The sequence below is a fragment of the Chrysemys picta genome, chromosome 1 (genome assembly GCF_011386835.1).
Source record: "Chrysemys picta bellii isolate R12L10 chromosome 1, ASM1138683v2, whole genome shotgun sequence".
Classification (NCBI taxonomy): Eukaryota; Metazoa; Chordata; order Testudines; family Emydidae; genus Chrysemys; species Chrysemys picta.
The window spans coordinates 312875088-312894292 of record NC_088791.1 but is presented as its reverse complement, the minus strand read 5'-3'; the positions used below and the strand labels follow the sequence as shown (position 1 = coordinate 312894292).

Below are 19205 nucleotides of genomic sequence, written 5' to 3'. Positions count from 1 at the left end.
TTTTTCACTAAGTGGATGGTGAAGCACTGGAATGGGTTACCTAGAGAGGCGGTAGAATCTCCTTCCTTAGAGATTTTTAAGGTCAGGCTTGACAAAGCCCTGGCTGGGATGATTTAGTTGGGGATCGGTCCTGCTTTGAGCAGGGGGTTGGACTAGATGACCTCCTGAGGTCCCTTCCAACCCTTATATTCTATGATTCTGTGATTCTAAAGTATGGCACAGGCATAGTCTTCAGGAATTTAGTAATGGCCTTATTAGAAACAACCAGCCTTGGTGTTATTCTTTTTACCAAACCCATGTCTATAGTAAATAGAGCTTTTTGTTTTAATTTCAGCTCTCCCACTCCCCATATGGTATGTGGTGTACCACACACCAGTACAATTTAAGCTTGCATAGCCAGTTTTGGCCCATCAGCAGGATGTCCATTTCCTTCAATTGCAATTAACTGTAATGGTGAACAGATATCTTCCCAAGTTGTTCATCTGGGTCAGCTACCCAGCCAACTGCCTGAGTCCTCAGCCCCAGGGCTGCCTGTCTGGCAAGCAGGAAAGCTGCCTGTTTGGGTTTGGGATTTTTAATTATCATTTTAATTTTTTAATATTTTTGTTTTTTATTTTTATATTATACCAAATTACAATTGGAAACTACTTATTACAAAAACAGTTATAAATTAGAATAACACCAATTAAAATACCAATTTCAAAATCAATTACCAATTTATACAGTCTAAAAATATAAAAATTAAATAATATAAAAATATGTAAAAATGTAAAATAATATGTAATTAAAATATGTAATATTTGAAATATTTCAGCAATTATGATTTATAATATAAAGTTGAAATGTTTCAAATATTACATCATTTCATAATGACATGACAACTTATGACATGATATAGTCAAAATATTTTAACTCATTCTATAATATTATTAAAGAGTGATTATCAGTGGTTCACTGCCAAACAGGGAGCATGTATTTAGTGGGGTTTCACAGGAGTTTGTCCTGGGTCTGGTTCTATTCAATATTTTAATAAATGATTTGGATAATGGAGTGGAAAGTGTGTTTATAACATTTCTGAATGACACCAAACTGAGAGGGATTGCAAGCACTTTGGAGGACAGGATTAGAATTCAAAAGAACCTTGATAAGTTGGAGAATTGATTTGAAATCAACAAGATGAAATTCAGTAAAGACAAGTGCAAAGTACTACATTTAGGAAGGAAAAATCAAGTGCACAAATACAAAATGAGGGTAATAATTGGCTAGCCTTCAATGCCTGCTGCAGAGGATGCAACCCTGAGTGAACCAGGACCAGGACCATCTTCAGTGCTGAAAGAACAATGGTATAGACCGTTGTACCAAGAGCACCATATACTTCAACGGTACTCCTAGAAGAGGTCTATTTCTCCTCACTTCTTCCCATCTTAGAGCAAAAAACCCTCTTCTGAGGTCAGTCAACAGCACCATGGAAAGACCCTATCAGCTTTCCCTACAGGACTCAGTATCCATTGTCTCATCGGGAATGGCACTGGACTAGCCAGTACCAAACAAGTTAGCCGTATTCCTATGGTGTAACACCCTGGCTCTATTGGGATACTGGGGTCCACCGTTTCATGAATCAAGAAGCCAATGTCCACTGCACTCATGAAATAAAAAGAGGTAATTCTCCCCATCCGTGTTTTTGGACAAACCACCTACACCAGAGTACCAGAAAGAACCAAAGGTAGAGCCACAACATTGCCTTGTATCATCACCAGAGGACCTCTCATGTTCCTCACCTGATGAAGTAGTGTCTTTGGAACCGGTACGAGTACCAAATGATTAAGTCATTCTAAGAGCTCCTTGTAAGGATTGCCGAAATGCTGGCAATAGAGACGTTGGTCACATTGGAGAAATCTCCAAAGTGTTTGACACCTTGCCAGCTTCTGTTCCAGGCAGCATCACCCTCCCCATAAATGAGGGACTTCTTGAACTGGCTAAGGCCTTGTCACAGATGCCGGCCACAACAACACTGTGACCCTAAGAGCATCTCAAGGCAAAAGGACAAGGGGCTCCCTGGTATCTAGTAGTGAGTTTCAGGTGGCTTGACCAGTGTACCCCAACTCATTGGTGTCATGATCTGTATCTAATAGGTGTTATGCAATAAATCATTGGAAAACTAATGACACACTAGTGATTAATATAATTGTGGAATGTGTGTATTAATATTATAATGTTGAGTTATCTACATTCTCTGATATTATGTTTTAAAGTCTGTATTTGAACGAAGTAGAGAACAAGTCTGCCCAAGTCTTCAGTACAAATGAAGCAGGGTTAAGCAGTGACAATGAGATTGCAATTTACATATGCGGTAAACAAAATTATCAAAGGTTTCAGAGTAGCAGCCGTGTTAGTCTGTATCCGCAAAAAGAACAGGAGTACTTGTGGCACCTTAGAGACTAACAAATTTATTAGAGCATAAGCTTTCGTGGACTACAGCCCACTTCTAGTTGGGGAGTTAGCTTGTCCGGATCACAAAGGACTATGTATTTGCTTGTCTGACCAGTTTGGTCCTCATGCAAAGGTAACAAAGGCATATTTACATGCAATGTAAACAAAGCCATCATGAGAGCAAGTGGAGAAAGATGATCTCTTAACAGTCTTGCTAGGTGATGGAGACAGCACTGCCAAGAAGCCTGCCTGCCTATTGAAGCAGTGTCAATGACTTTTGAGAGAGATGGTTTTCAAAGGTTTACTGGACTATAAAGGGAGGGGCAGATAACCCCTAATTTATTCATCACTTGAGATACTACATAGATCGTAGAAAGATGGGTCCTTCAACCAAGAGGGTTGAAGTCTCTGGAAATTGATTTTAGGTGAGAAACCTGCTTAGGCAAAGATTGTAACTGGCTGAGATTAAGTTTTAGTCTGAAAATACCTTTTTTTGTTTGTAACCCTTTCTAATGTTTATTCCTTCTACTTGGTATCACTTAACCTATTAATATTGTTTAATAAATGTGTTTTACTTTTTACTATAAACCAAACCAGTGCTTTGATTGAGTGTTTAACTCCAATAAAGTGGTAAGCTGCAGATGTACTATTTCTTTAAAGGGATCTGCAAACTTAATAACTTCTCTATGTGTACTAGGAGAGGCCTGGGCATTTCAGGGAAGACAATTTGTAAGAAATTTGGAGGAGAGGATTGGGCCCTACATAAGGTAATTGGTTGATCGAAGCTAGAGTGGGGCTTTTGGAGTTGTAGGCAGGTAGCTGGGATCAGAGTGCTGAACTGCAACTGCAAAGCACAAAGACACTCAAGGGACTGCATGCTTGTCTGTTGACTGTTGGTGTCTGGGCTGTGAGCCACAGCAGCAAAGCATTTACAGCACCCATGGTTACAGGGCAGATTGTGACACAACCCCTTACTGGTCTGGATTGCACAGATGCTGGCCACAATAACACGCACTGCAAAACAGGTAGGAAAGCAGTACTGGGTCCCTCCAATGGGGATTCAGTACTTCTGTATTTACTCTAACCCCAAGATCTTTAGTCATGTTAGCAGTACAAGAAAAATCTAAGTTGAGTCAGAGTACCCCTAAGGACAAGAATCCCAAAAGGCTTGACCTATTTTGCAGAAAATTGTTGTCAGGAATAAGGCCCTGAAGGTGTGCCTGCTTAGTCTCCTGACTACCTAACAAGAACACTAGGCTGCGTGACAGACCACCATGCCTGATTGGCTGAGAAAGCTAGCGGGCTAGTTCTTAAGCCTAATAGCAGCAGTAGGTTGCTGGCTGTTCAAATGCACATGTCCTTAGATTCTCGGCTTCCCTGTGTTTGCCTCACTCCAAGCTCCTGCCTTGCTTCAGCCCTGCTCCAGACTAGACCCTGCTCTGCACCTATTCTTGTTCCAGTCCTATCCCAGCCTTGTTTCTGCCTATGAACCAGCCCTGCTCCTGCTTCTCTGACTCCAGTTCTGACCCTCTGCTCTGATTCCTCCCTCTGACTCTGTCTCAACTCTTGATGTGGCATTCAGACTCTGACTACGGTTCTGCTCCTCTGCCCTGGTTCCTCATTCTGACTGTGTCTTGACCCTCAGCTCTGGCATTTGGACTCTGACTCCAGTTCTGACCATTGGTTCTGATTCCTGACCCTGACTCCTGCTCTGAACATCCTGAAGTGGAGGGCCATCATGCTAGCCTGTATAGCATTCTTGCCTTGTCTGCAGAACCCACAGTGCAAGTCCTGACAGGAAACACATTTGCAATGCGCTATATAAACAAGCAAGGAGATGCTTGATCATCCCCTCTCTGCCAGGAAGCCATCAGGCTCTGATTGTAGTGTGATCTACACAGGATAACATCATTGGCTGTACACTTCCCAGGGTCAGCAATGACCTAGTAGACTACTTGAGCAGCCATGAGTTAACCAGCCATGAATGGTTGCTACAGAAGTCCATCACAGAGCAGATATTCTGTAAATGGGGACTGTTGTATTTAATTTAGGTGGATTAAATGGGCTAAATGTGTTAATATAACTCAGTCACTGTCCAACATTAAACAGTGTTAAACAAGATTTGGGATTTGGTATACAGAGACCTCAGCCTGCTTAGCACCATGGCAAACACACCATTTTAACCTTTTATTAAAGATAGAGAAAAAAAGGAAAAACAGTTAAATCATTTAAAATGTAAAGTATTAAGGCTTCCATTTTAACAACATCTCTCATTCCTTTTATCTGGAGAGTGTTTTTAGAAGGAAACCCCCCTTATTTGACAGTTTCTTAGATGGCATCAAAGATGGTCATATCTGTCCTTTTGAGGAAGAGAGAAGAAGTTAGGTGAGATGAGCTGGAGCTGTTGTTGTTGCTGGTGGTGTTAAAATCTGGTCCAGTTTTATCCCAGGTGCTATTTGGGATTCACCTGGAGCCAGTGGAGATGGCCATGTCATTTTGGTCCCTCTCTCTTTAGCTGGAGAAAATCTTCAAAAGGAAAAACACCTTGTTTAATAGTCTCTTAGATGGTATTTCTTAGAGAAGTTAGTTGAGATGGGCTGGAGCTGCTGCTGTTGTTAGTCTGATCCCATTTCATCCCAGGAAGTGTTTGGGATTTAGCTGGAGCCAGTAGATGTTATCTGGATCCCTCTTTCTGGCCCGATCTTGTCAGGTCATCTCTCAGGATTAAGGTGACAAAAGCCTAGGGACTCAGGTGATGGTGGGGGTGGCAGCCGTGATGGTGAAGGTTGTTTCAGTAGCCTTCATCTGTTCTTCCATATTTTCCCCCACAAAGTTTCTTTAATTATTGCTTGGGGAGGGGCATTATGTCCAACCCCCCCGCCCAGCTCTCATGTACCAGGCATGTAATTGGTTGCAGTGTGGGTTACAGGGCTTTTTCCACAAACCAAACAATAATCCAGGGTAGACTCTCCTTGGTCTATACCACAGATTCAGTTCAGTTGTGACATTTCTTCCCTCCTTTATAAGGGCAGGGTATTGTGGAGTGACAGAGGCCACAAGATTGGGTGCAGGGAATGTTAGTCCTCAGCAGGGCTGGCTCCAGGCACCAGCGCAGCAAGCAGGTGCCTGGGGTGGCCAACAGAAAGAGGTGGCACATCCGGCTCTTTGGTGGCAATTCGGCGGCGGGTCCCTCAGTCTCTCTCGGAGGGAAGGGCCTGTCGCCGAATTGCCGCCAAAGAATGAAGCAACGGCGGTAGAGCTGCCACCAAAGTGCTTTTGATGGCGGCTTTATTTTATTTTTATTTTTTGCCGCTTCGGGCGGGAAAAAGGCTGGAGCCGGCCTTGGCCCTCAGAGACTTCGAGCTCCTCCCTGCCATGAGCACAACGTCCAAATGCACAATCATTGGTCTCATTTACCTCCAGGATCTGGCCTTTTTAGCCTTTCTCCACACTGGACACTGGCTGATAGTTGCAATGAGTCAGTAATCATAAAAGCCTTATAAGAACTCCAAATCCTATTGCTTCTAACCCAGCTATGCTATCAGGAGGCTGAGAGGAAGGTGAAATAACCCACCAGGCTATATGTTGGTTTCGCCCAACAGGAAAAATTCCTTCCTGACCCCTAAAAACAGGTGATCAGTTAAATTTGCAGTATCATAAGTGGCACAGCTCCTAACTAAAGAAAGGAAGAGCAGGACAGCTAACTGAAGATAAGAGACTTTTGCAATGTTCTGGCTTGGCTCAAATAGGAATGGGTTGCGCTTGGAAGCCAATTGGCAGGCCCCATCCCACTTTACCCACCCAGTGGCTAAGCAGAGAACTGAATGGGAGGGGTTGAGAAAGGCAGCCCCTCTCCCAGCCACTCATGCATTTGGACTTTCCTCGTTCACCTGCTCTGCTGTCCAGTCAAAGTTCCTTCTCCACTAAAGGCAATAAGGGGCTATTTCTGTACCTATCAGTACATGTTTTAAAGTAGGCAGTGAGGGGCTCCTGCCAAAGGACTTCATAAATTGCATGGAATAGGTGATTTTTACATTAAACCTGCCAAGATGTAAAGATTGTGATTGTCCCCAAAAACTTCTTGCATTTAAAATAGGGAGCTGGGTGGGTGAGAAGGAAACTGAGAACTGTAAGGTGCTTTTAATGAAATTTACCAGGGATCTCATGGAATAAAAAGCAAAGTGAAACATGTGTATTCTAAACGTAGAATATGTTGTAAAAATTGCTACTGCATCATTGGAATTTTTTTCTTTCTGCCCCTTTGCATACATATTGTAGCCCATAGGGATAGCTTACCTTTATTATATTCTGCCTTTATTATATTCAGCAGTAATGCAAGGAACCTACAAGCCTGTATCCTGTAAGACATTAGCTTCAGCAAGTCAGCATAAGGACTTGAGGCCTATGAACTTTGACACAGATAAATGGCCCAACAGTAAACCCTAAGTTTGGGGTAACAGGAAATAGAGTGTAAGGGGGAATTTTGTCAGTAATGACATCAGCCAACCACAGAAACATGAGATAACACCAGCTTTTGGAAAGAACATCCAACCACAAGAGTACCATGGCAACGAATTGGCATATATGATAATAAGTTGAGATCATTAATATTCTAGGTGAAGGGCACCTCAACAATAGTAGGGTGAGGAAATACAAATAAGTAAGAGGTGAGAAACCACTACTGAATATGCATTAGACATAGTGGCACCAGTGTAACATATTATAAAAGTTGTATTCCAGCCTGTGGGGTTCAGGAGAGAGAGAGATAACCCTTGAGAGTTGCCAGAATGATGGCCACTGGTGAAGGAGGTAGATGATGGTGATGAGGAAGAGAATTGCTAAAATTTCAGGTTATTCTGCAAGCGATGGTGTGCGTATGGATGTTCAGATGTACTTTCTGTATTATCTTTATCTATCTTACTGAGTTGGAGTGTTTGTGGCTTTGCTAAATGTATTAATAAATTATTGTAAATATAGAAGAGTTCCTGTAGTGTGCATTTTGCAACCATGCCCATCGGGGTTCCCAACTATATAGTAATTTTAATAATACTGGGTCTGATCTTGGGACAAGAACCTAACAACCCTCAAAGTGATAACTGGGAATTATTAAGTAATTAATATAATTAATACATAATTTATAGATTAGGCTATGGTAATAATGATTTTTTATTTCTAGTAGAAATTATTAGAACTAAATATGCATAAATAATATTAAACTAGAAATATCAAGCATACTAAGAAGGGACAATGAACTTTTGTTTGTAGAAAACTGTAATGATGTGAGAGGTTTAAGTACTAAAATTTATTTTTTATCAAGTACATTGGAAACAACAATAATAATGGACCCCAGAGATCAGTAGCATTATGATATGAAAGTTGATATTAGAAATTTGTGGTAACTGACATTAGGAGAAGGGAAATGAATGGATAAAACAAAAGTGAATCCTTTTTATATGGACAATCTACAGTACATTGTAACAATGTATTTATGAGTTGTTTTTCTGCACTGCCCAGTAGTGCTTTGAACCTTGGATCAAACTGGATTATTCTTCTCCTTTGTTTGTCTTTACTCCTTAGAATATTAAGTAGTAAAAATAAAGAAAATCCTGTTATGGTGAATCCTAATACTAACAGTTAATCAAAATATACTCCCCTTTGAAAGATGGAAGTAAGTGCTGAAATTAGTTTACTGTTGTCAATTTCAAGCTGTGTAACAGCTGGTCCTACTATTATTAACCAGCAGTGTTGATTGACTGCTTTCTCAGTGGGTAGTTAAAGATACAGAAGCACATTGTTAAACATTGGCCTGCTTCTTGGTATCTAGAAATCTGATTTTAATTTATCAATTGTTTTACCTTCTGATTTGAAACTAAGACAATGTTACTTCCCTAATTTAGTTCACATGGGTTTGAATATAATAAATAAGAGTTCATGATTTTAAAATGAATATCTGTGTTAAATTGCATGGTGTAAGAATATAAAGTTACATGTTGAAGATGTGAAATGTATCTGTCACAGACTAAAAATAAATTAATAATTTTCATACAGAAGTGGCGACTGACCAAAAATATTGTCCTATTTTAAATTTCCAGAGGATACACAGGGTTATATAGCTTGCTATTCTATTTTAAATTTTCATTATTTAATTGAATTTACAAATTATTTTAAAAAAATCAGTGAGTATTAGCATTACCTATTTAAAGTTTGTCATATTAATATAATCTTAAAGGATTATATTAAATTTCCTCTTGTACTTGTTATATATAATGCATTTCTCTTGTTTTGTAAGCAAATGATTCAGCTGTTATAAATAATACAATTAGCCCATACCTTAGCACACAATAACTACTTCTGAGAGACTCTAAGACAAACTTGCTGTAAGCCCCCTTGAGCCCAACTCGGTCATTTTCTGTTCAACTGTCAGCTAGTGCTTGAATCACACTGTACAACTAAGATACCTGCAGCTTACAATAATCCAAAGTGAAATCTTTCACCTCCATGTAAAGAAAAACATTCCAGCATCTTAGCCTAGGATGATCAAGATAAGAAAATACATAGCAATAGTTTTTTTCAAGTAATTTACAATCCTATACTGACCAGCATTAAAATTTATAGATACTTAGATATATTTACTTAAACTTTCACATGTAATATGTCATTCTAAAGCCAAGAAAGGTCTCAACTCTGAAATGTTCTATTGCTATGAAGTATAATGACATATACAGGCCCAAAAATGTATTTTTTTTTTATGATATATCATATGCTTACCAAGAGAAACTGGTTTGATACATGATAATGCTGATGAGAACTCATAATTCAAGAAGGTTCATTAGGTCTTACTGTAATTTTTTTATGTTAGTGAATAGCAGAAGGGAGGAGATCTGAGGGACAGAGTATGAAAACTGGAACAAAATGCTATAATACTGGTTGTTATTGGTTGGACTGAACTGTGTAATCACAACCTACTATCATAAAATTAATCTGTTTTGTTTGTAGCACAAGGTGGATATGCAAAGGGGGAATAGCACTATTAGGGGAGAAAACTTACAGATGCACAATGTCTGAAACATAGTTGAAAAAGATTTGATGGTCCTGATTTAACTCTTTATGCTGCTGTTTAATTTTAGAATGTTATTAAGCAGATCTGAACAGAAAGAATCTGGATTTCAATAAAAGCATAATTTTTTTTCTTTAGAGAAATAGATGTTAGTGATTACAACAACAGAGATGAGATCTTCTTTACAAAGTTTCTTTTGGTTTATCTCTTCAGAAGCATTGGCTGAATTAGTGATATTTGAAATTAATTAACTCAATAAAATTCTGCTTTTTGTGATCATCTCTTATTGCAATACGTTGCAAAAGGAAATGTTAGTGTAATTATGTGAAAATATATTATATCTATTCTTCAATAAGGATGACTGTTGGCTGACAGAGCTTTTTAGAAATCTTACAAATTGCAACAAAGGGCTTGTATGTTTAGAATGGAATTATTTTCTGTTTCTTGGATTGTAGTCATTCTTCATAGGCATATAGATAATGTATATGAAATGCACAAATGTTTTTTGTTTCTTATGATAAAACAAAAGTGAAGTAAATGGTATTTGAATGTAATGAATCATTCAGTTTTAGTGTAAAATTTTGAAAGAAGGATATTTCACACCCCACATGTTTTTAAAACAAAACCATGTTGAAATCCAGAATGGTGATTGCAGCTATTTGTCAAAGAAAAGAGAAACTGGATCAAATCAAGACTGGATGCCTTTCTGGAAGATACACTTTAATTAGACACAAGTTACTGGACTCCATGCAGGAGTAACTGGGTGAAAGTCTAGGGCTTGTGTTACACAAAAGGTCAGACTACATGATCTAATGGTCCCTTCAGGCCTTAAAATCCATGCAATGCATAGATTCATAGATTTTGAGGCCAGAAAGACCATTGTGATTGTTTAGTCTGACCTCCTTCATCACACAGGCTGTAGGACTTCCCTGTATTTATTCCTGCTTTGAGTACAATCATTGTGCATTAATTACAGCATATCTTTTAGGAAAACATCTAGTTTTGATTTTAAAATTACCTGTAATGGAGATTCATCCACAACCCGTGATACGTAGTTCCAATGGTTAATTGCCTTCACTGTTAAACATTTTCACTTGATTTCTAGTCTAAATTTGTCTAACTTTAACTTCCAGCCATTGGATCTTTTTATATCTTTGTCTCCTAGATTGCGGAGTCCTCTATTATCAAATTTCTGTTCCCAATGTAGGTGTTTATAGATTGTAATAGAGTCATTCCCATAACCTTCTCTTTGGTAAGCTAAGTAAATTGAGCTCCATGACTCTATCACTATAAGGCATGTTTACCTATCTCTTAATCATGCTTGTGGCTCTTTTCTGAATCCTCACCAATTTATCAACATGCTTCTTCTTCAAGTAGTGTCCTTGTGGATGCTCCACTTCAGGCATCGGTGCATTCCTGCGCCACAGATTGGAAATTTTCAGTAGCAGTGCTTGGCACAGTAGGTGTCTTGGCTACTCATATAGCACGCGCACAACCAGACCTATTCAGTTTCTTCCCAACCGTCCTCGGCTGCAGATGGACCTCAGTGGCAGTGCTGCCTCTTCATTTTTTCTATAGAAATAATTTGATGAGTTGTAGCTTTGTGTGTCTCATTTATTTAGTTAGTTAGATACCATTTCTTCCACTCCACAAAATCTTTAATTGTTATCTACCTCCTCCCTTCCCCTTTGGGAAACGTTTAACAGCCACGATGCCTTGCTCACCTGGGTTTAAATGCTGTGACTCTTGCCATGAGGAGATGCCAGTCTCCAATGGCCATTCGTCGTGTGTCCGTTGTTTGTGGGAGACTCATATCCCTCAAAAATGTGCCCACTGTAGTAACCTGAAAGCCAGGGCACAGTGTGACAGAGATCTCCACCTCAAGTTGATTTTAATGGAAAAGTCCCTTCAGTCTATTCCTTAGGGTCCAAAATCAACATCAGCAAATGGTTCCTTGAGCAAAATCTCTGCTAATGGAAGTGCTCAGTCTTCCAAAACTTCCAGGAAGTGAGCCGTGACCTCCCCTCTTAGGGACACTCAGAAAAAAAAGAGGTCCCTGGCAAGGTCGCTATCCTCGGTGGCAAGGTTGCTAGCCTCAGTGCTGAGCTCAACAAGAGTTAGCATCTTTGAGGCTCTGAGCATCTCTGGTACCGTCCCTCCGCAGACCTCTGCCGAGCCCCACCACACCAGCATGAAGTCAAGGCACCCCTCCCCCTCCATGGCACTGACGACTCCAGTGCGGGATTCAGCACTGAGGCCAGTATCGCTGGCAATGCCATCACCACTGGCACCGACTCAGTCGTCGGCACCAACGGAGAGACTGAGAATGGCACTATCAAGGCCAAGTCCCCACTCTGGCACTTTGAGTGCAGAAGGTGGGGCCCTCAAGGATTCTAAAAATTAATACTGGCCACCCCAGACTTGTATTAAACTCCCATGGTTACAGTTTTTTTCTGACCTTGGATGGGTAGATCCTGCCACCACCCAAGTGCAAAAACCCCTTTGAGAACCGGAAGATGTATTTGGGAATTCCTTCCAGTGGGGTACCCTCAAGCCCTTTCACCCCCTCTCCGGGAAAGAGCTGAGAAAGAAAACAAAGGAAATCAGCTGTTGCCACCAGCTAATTAAACAACATATGCACAAACCTCTTAGGACACAAAAATCCAAACCTGTTCTTAAAAAAAAGGTAAATTTTATTAAAAACAAAAAGAAAGAAAATATATTTGGAACTTAGGCTTTTTGCTAGATTAAAAAACAAAACAATTACAAGGTTTAAGCATCAAGATAGCTTTCTTGAGGTCCATCTTAAAGGTTACAAGAAAAACAAAAGCACCTGGGGTTAGCACAGAGGAGTCCACAACCCATAAAGAAATAAAAGAGATAAACCTAATTGAGTCTTCCTAGACATTTCCTGATATACTTACATATCTGGGGTTTTATATGAGTAGATTCTAGGTATGATCTGGTGATTTTTCATATCTGGCCCAAAGCTTTTTACAGCATAGTTCCAGCCCTGTCTCTACTCTCCGGGAGAACAACACAAACAGACAAAGGGGAAGTTTTTTTCCCCAATTTTAAAAAGTTCTAGTCTTTCCATTGGCCCTTTTGGTCAGGTGCCCACTCCCTTCCTTTTACCTATGCAGGGAGACTTTTTAACCCTTTACAGGTAAAGCAAGTAGAGAACAACTACCAAGAGGGATTTATAGCTAACTGGCTGGCTGGGTGTCCATAAAAGGGAGCTACCCCACCCCCTTTCATTCATCACAGGCACTGACCATCTCGACCAAGGCCATCCAAAAAACAGTCATGGCACCAACTATATCTGCAACAGCAGCACTGTTGACACAGAAACAGGTGGCTTCACAACAGTTTCTACAGCACAAGGACATCATAACAGTGTCTTCGGTGCCACAATCACCTCTGCTCTGCACTGATGAATCTCTGGGCCAACTAGAGGAGCAGCTACCCACTTCACCTGCTCCCCAGCCCATCTCCAGTGATGAAGAAGAGGTCTCGCATGGGAGCCATTTCTCTCCCAACACTCTTCACCCATAGAGTGTAGACCACCATGGGAAGCTGTTAGGACCAAGTCTCGCCAATCTCATGAGATGCATCAATGGTATGGACAACCCAGGATTTGTCCATTTCCTATGCAGTGGAACCCAATTCCCTAGTTGTGGAAGATGCCAACCATTGCAGGAAACAACCCCAATTTCAGTCCACGTCACAAGACAAAGAACACAAACTATTAGAAAGGTGTGCTCGTCGGCTACACTCCAATTCTGGTTATTATTCAGCCCTTCGAGCCAAGTATAACTTCAATAACTAAAGTAAGCTGCAAGAATTCCTTGAGGCCTTACCCGAGGAAAAACGTCCCCAGTTCAACGCCATCATGATGGAGGGACAACTAATTGCCCTTACAGCCCTACAGGTCTTGATGGATATAGCAGACACTGCTGCGAGAACGACGGCCATGGCTGTCATAATTCACAGGGTCTCGTGGTTGCAGTTGTCTGGTATCCCAAAAGAGCTCCAACTCAAAGTGGAGGATCTACCCTTCAATCAGGAGAAACTCTTTTCCGCAAAAACGGATGATGTTCTTCACTCAGTGAAGGGCTCTAGGGCCAGTCTGCACACCTTAGGCATGTAAACACCACCTAACAGAAGACGTTGGTACCAACCATACCAAAAGGGTAGACACACCTCTTTCTACTTCCCACAACAATGGCACTTTGACCAGAACAGAAATAAACAACACCCACAAAGATGCAGGGCTCCTCAAACTCAGTCCTCGTCTTCACAACCATCTACCATCAAGTCAGTTTTGAAGTTTTGGTCGAAGGCCTGAATGACCTCCCCCACAATACAGTGCTTTCAGATACTTCTACCCAACCTTTTGGCCACCGCCTGTGCCCATTCTACCATGCCTGGGCAGCAATAACAATGGACCAATGGGTACTGGAGATTTTAAGATTGGCCTATGCCATCCCCTTCATCTCCCTTCGCCCTACCCTACCCCCTTTTCCCTGTATCTCTTCAGGGACCCTTCTCACAAGCACCTCTCAAAAGAAAGTGAATCATCTCCTACAATTGGGTGCTATGGAGCAAGTTCCAACTCAATACAAGGGGAAGGGTTTTTACTCCCATTATTTTCTCACCAAAAAGAAAAATGGCGGATGGAGACCCATCTTAGAACTTCAGAAGCTCAACAAGTTTGTGCAGAATCACAGATTCAAAATAGTCACAATTGCCACAGTTACACCAGTGCTAGACAAGGGGGACTGGTTTTCAGCCGTCGACCACCAAGATGCTTATTTTTATATTACCATACACCCAGCTCCTACAATTCATGCTGGGACTTAATCATTACCAGTACAGAGTACTACCCTTTGGCCTTTCCACTGCCCCTCGAGTTTTTTCCAAAACCCTTGTGGTAGTGGTGGCCCACTTGCGAAGAAGAGGAGTGATGATCTTCCCGTACCTAAATGATTGTCTACTGAAAGGTACAACTCAGGAAGAAGCAACAAACATGGGGCAGACCACCATTGTTTTGTTCCAGACACTGGGATTGCAAATAAATGTACAGAAATCTACACGGACCCCAATGCAACAACTCGAATTCATCGGGGCTTACCTTGATTCCACACAGGCCAGAGCTTTGTTGCCTGGCGACAAATTCATAACATTAACCAACCTCATCTCGACAGTCACCAACGGCCCTCAAACATCTGCCAGGAACCTGCCTACAACTATTAGGTCATATGGCAGCTACAACATTTGTGGTGAGACTGCATATGTGTTGCCTACAGGGCTGGCTGAGGCTGGGGTGCTCACTTGGACCAGCACACTGTACAAGGCAGGTGGTCAGCAACAGAAACCCAGCTTCACATCAATTTCCTGGAGCTCCGAGCCTATACAATGTGTGCAGACACTTCCGATCATACGGAATGAGTAAATCTGCATACTAACCGACAACATAGCATGCATGTTCTATATCGATCGCCAAAAGGAGCTCGCTCCCATTCACTCTGCACCGAGGCCATAAAATTATGGAATTGATGCATTCACCACAATATAACCATCTCGGCATCTTACCTCCTGGGGTGCCGGAACACAACGGCAGACATGCTAAGCAGATATTTCTCCCAGAAGCACAAATGGGAAGTACACGACAGTGTCCTCCAATCAATATTCCAGGAATGGGGCTTTCTATTGGTAGACCTGTTTGCATCAGCAATAAACCACAAGTGCCCACTCTTCTGCTCCAGGGCAGGACTAGCTCCCAAATATTTAGGGGATGCATTTCTCATCTCATGGGATACAACTCATGTACGCATTCCCACAGATCCCTCTAATCTCCCAGTCATTCACATGATATTGCTGGGATGCTGGGATGATTTAGTAGGGAATTGGTCCTGCCTTGAGCAGGGGGTTGGACTAGATGACATCTTGAGGTCCCTTCCAACCCTGATATTCTATGATTCTATAATTCTATGATATGCACCGATAGGGTGCATATCATATTGATTGTTCCAATGTGGCCCAGACAGACTTGGTTCCCTTATCTGATGCGCTTGGCAGTGTGCACCCCACAGGTTCTTCCCTTGTGGGTGTATCTCCTCTTGCAGAACAGGCCGGACTCTCCACCCAAATCCAGAGAAACTTCACCTCAAAGCATGGCTCCTACATGGTTGTAACACGACGAAGTAGCCTGCTCAGAATGAGTGAAATATGTATTATTAAATAGCAGGAGACCCACCATTCGCAATACTTACCTCCAAAAATGGAAGAGATTCTCATTATGGTGCCAACAAAAACAGTTAACTGCAGTCATGGCGCCTCTACCAGTCCTCCCTGACTACATACTGGAACTCAAAGAATCGGGTTTATCCATAAGCTCTATCAAAGTACACCTAGTGACTATCACAGCCTTTCACCATAAGGTGGAGGGAACCTTTGCCCACCCAATCACTAGACGCTTCCTTATCAGTATACAGCACATGTACCCAGAAGTCTGACAACCTACATCACCATGGGACTTGAACCTTGTACTTAAATGCCTCACCAGAGTACCTTTTGAACCTTTAGCAACCTGTTCACTCCTTCATTTGTCTATGAAAGTCACATTCTTGGTCACAATCACCTCAGCTAGATGAGTCAGCGAGATCAGGGCACTCATGGCTGAGCCCCCTTACACCATGTTCACTAAAGACAAGGTCACGTGGCCACACCCAAAATTTTTGCTTAAAGTATCGACATCCTTCCATATAAACCAACCCATACATCTTCCTACGTTTTACCCAAAACCACATGAGAACTCAAAAGAGGCCATCCTGCATACACTTGGTGTCAGATGAACCATAGTGTTTTATTTAAACAGAACCAAGCCCTTCTGGAAATCCCCAAGATTGTTCATTTCCACAACAGAATGCTCCAAGTGCTGTGCAACCCAGAGACTGTCTAAATCAGGGGCTCTCAAACTGTGGTCATGACTCCTCAGAGGGTCATGAGGTTATTACATGGGGGGTTGCGAGCTGTCAGCCTCCACCCCGAACCCCGCTTTGCCTTCAGCATTTATAATAGTGTTAAATATAAAAAAAATGTGTTTTTAATTTATAAGAGGGTTCGCACTCAGAGGCTTGCTGTGTGAAAGGGGTCACCAATACAAAAGTTTGAGAACCACTGATCTAAATGGATCTCTATGTGTATTCAACTTTGCTATCGACTGCACAACAAGGAACCCCCATCAGGGATCCAATCCCACTCTATGCATGCCATTGCTACATCTATAGCCTTCCTGAACAATATCCCTCCAATAAACATATGGAGGGCTGCAACATGGGCCTCAGAGCACACTTTTGCAAAACACTATGCCATCACTTAATCCTCTATGACACACCATATTAGGCCTTACCATGCTCTCTGTAACAACATACACAACTCTGAAGCCCCTACCGTCCACAGTAGGGCACTGCTCTACAGATGCCTGAAGTGGAGCACCCACAGGGACATACTCGAAAAGAAGGGGAAATTACTCACCTTGTGCATTAACAAGGGTTCTTTGAGATGTGTGTCCTTGTGGGTACTACACTACTCACCCTCCTCCCATCTACTTCAGAGTTCGTTCATCGAGCTCCCGGTAGAGAAGGAACTGAATGGGTCGGGTCATGTACGCACTACATGAGGTGCCAAAGGCACCGCAAGACGACTACTGCGCACATGCGCCCCGACTGAGCAAAATCTCCGATCTGAAGTGGAGTACCAACAGAGACACACATCTTGAAGAACCCTTGTTACTGCAGAAGGTGAGTAACTTCCTCTTCTTGAATTGTGGACACCGGAACTAAACACAGTATTCCAGAAGCAGTTGCACCACTTCCAGATTCAGAGAGATTCAGAGGTAATTTAACCTCTCTACTTCTACTTGATATTTTTATGCTTATACATCCAAGGATCGCCATAGCATTCTACTGGGAGCTCATGTTCAGCTGATTATTAACCATGAGTCCAAAGTCTTTTTCAGAATCACTGCTTCCAAAGATAGTCTCCCATCCTGTAAGTAGGGCCTTCATTCTTTGTTTCTAGATGTATGACCTTACTTTTAGTTGTATGGAAATGCATATTGTTTACCTGTGTCCTACTTCCCAAGTGATCCAGATCACTCTGTATCAGTGACCTATCCCTTTCATTCAATACCACTCCACCAATTTTTGTGTCATTTGCAAACTTTATCAATAATGAGTTTCTGTTTTTTCCAAGTCATTGATAAAAATGCAACCCAAATTTATCTTGTTATTCTATAATTTAGAACTGGTATTTGTATTGATTTTAAATGAAGTGGGCTTGTGAGATGTCCTGGACCAAATTCATCTCAGCTTCAACTCCATTGGCCTCAGTGAAGTTGCATCTGCTTATATCAGGCCTGAAATTGGCCTATGTGTTAATCAGTTGGTTTTTTTTCATTATACACTTTGTGTGTGATACTCATTCCAGAATACATTGGGTTTTTTTTATTATGAAAGATATCTATTATTGTTGGAGGATTTTAATGATCAAAGTATGTATTGTGGTAGAACAATTTTAATTATCCAAGTTTTATTTTCTGTTTTACATTGTTATGCAGTTCCCTTGGTATGGTCATAAATTACTAGTTGATTTTTATGAAGCATTTGTTGTTCCATTTGACTACTTTTATTGTTTTAAAAAAACACCTAACAACATGGTTCCCCTGAAAATTATCTTTTATTGTGATAACAAGTAGAAGTCCTCATTAGTCCATAAATGTATTATTTATCATTCAGGACTGAATTTAACCTTTTCCTGATTGCATTAAGTGGAACTATTGGTACAGTTCATAATAGGATTTTTTTAAAGAGTATCATCATTTCTAAGTCTATTTTTATACTTCAGGGAATGTGTAAAAGTGTGGCAGTCACTGTGCACCCCTTTGTAGCCCAGTGTAGCAGTTCGGGTTTGCCCAACTTTAATTTGCCCCAATTGGAGCAGCAATGGGTTCACTTTAAAACAGTGTAGCAAGGAGAAACCAACACACACTAACAGATAGCATGTCCTCTTTCAATAAGGTTTCAGGACAGGAGCAATTACACCACATAGTTCATAAGGCCCTCACCTCACAAACAAAGGGTCTAGTTTGTATTGTCTCCTAGAACCTGAGTGGAAACAACCATCACTCACTGCAGCCTGCATGGTTCTCCCCAGCTTCTTGTCAGCTTTTTCTTCCTATTTATATAGCCCTGCAGTGGGGCAGAACTTCCTTGATTACACCACAGGCTATTCCACCTGTAAGCTCCAGCCTGTCCCTTAAAGGGGTAGTACACTCCTTCACATATGTAATTCTTCTTTGTCTTGGAATAAAGTATTTCAAAACCTCTTTAATCACAGTCATGATCAATTAGTACAAGTTTCTCCCGTCGACATAGCTACCGCATGTCAAAAAGTTGGATTAACTACACAGACATCGTAGGAGTGTCCCATCAGCGCTGATTTGTCTTTAATCTCAGTGACACTCCCCTGATTTTCATAGAGGTAATCACTCTATATCTGATTTATCAGTCCCCATCTTCAATGGAAGCCTGCACAACACTTTCAAAAGATGAGCCTGCAGAGCTTAAGTTCATAACTTTGCTAGACACTAAAAATCATGGACTGAATAGAGACACTGGATTTATGGATTATTACAACAACCTTTAAACCACTA

At 41.3% G+C, this 19205-nt stretch overlaps 1 protein-coding gene across 6 annotated transcripts in view; it reads left to right on the top strand.

Moving 5' to 3' along the window:
- SGCG (sarcoglycan gamma) overlaps positions 1-19205 on the top strand; it is a 174196-nt gene that overhangs the window by 26172 nt on the left and 128819 nt on the right. Inside the window, exon 2 of one of the 6 annotated variants that reach the window (XM_065595028.1) lies at positions 3128-3197. The exons of the other annotated variants lie outside the window; for them this stretch is intronic. The gene's annotated coding sequence lies outside the window, so the exon portion shown is untranslated. The remainder of the gene's footprint in view (positions 1-3127; positions 3198-19205) is intronic. 6 annotated transcript variants of the gene reach the window in all.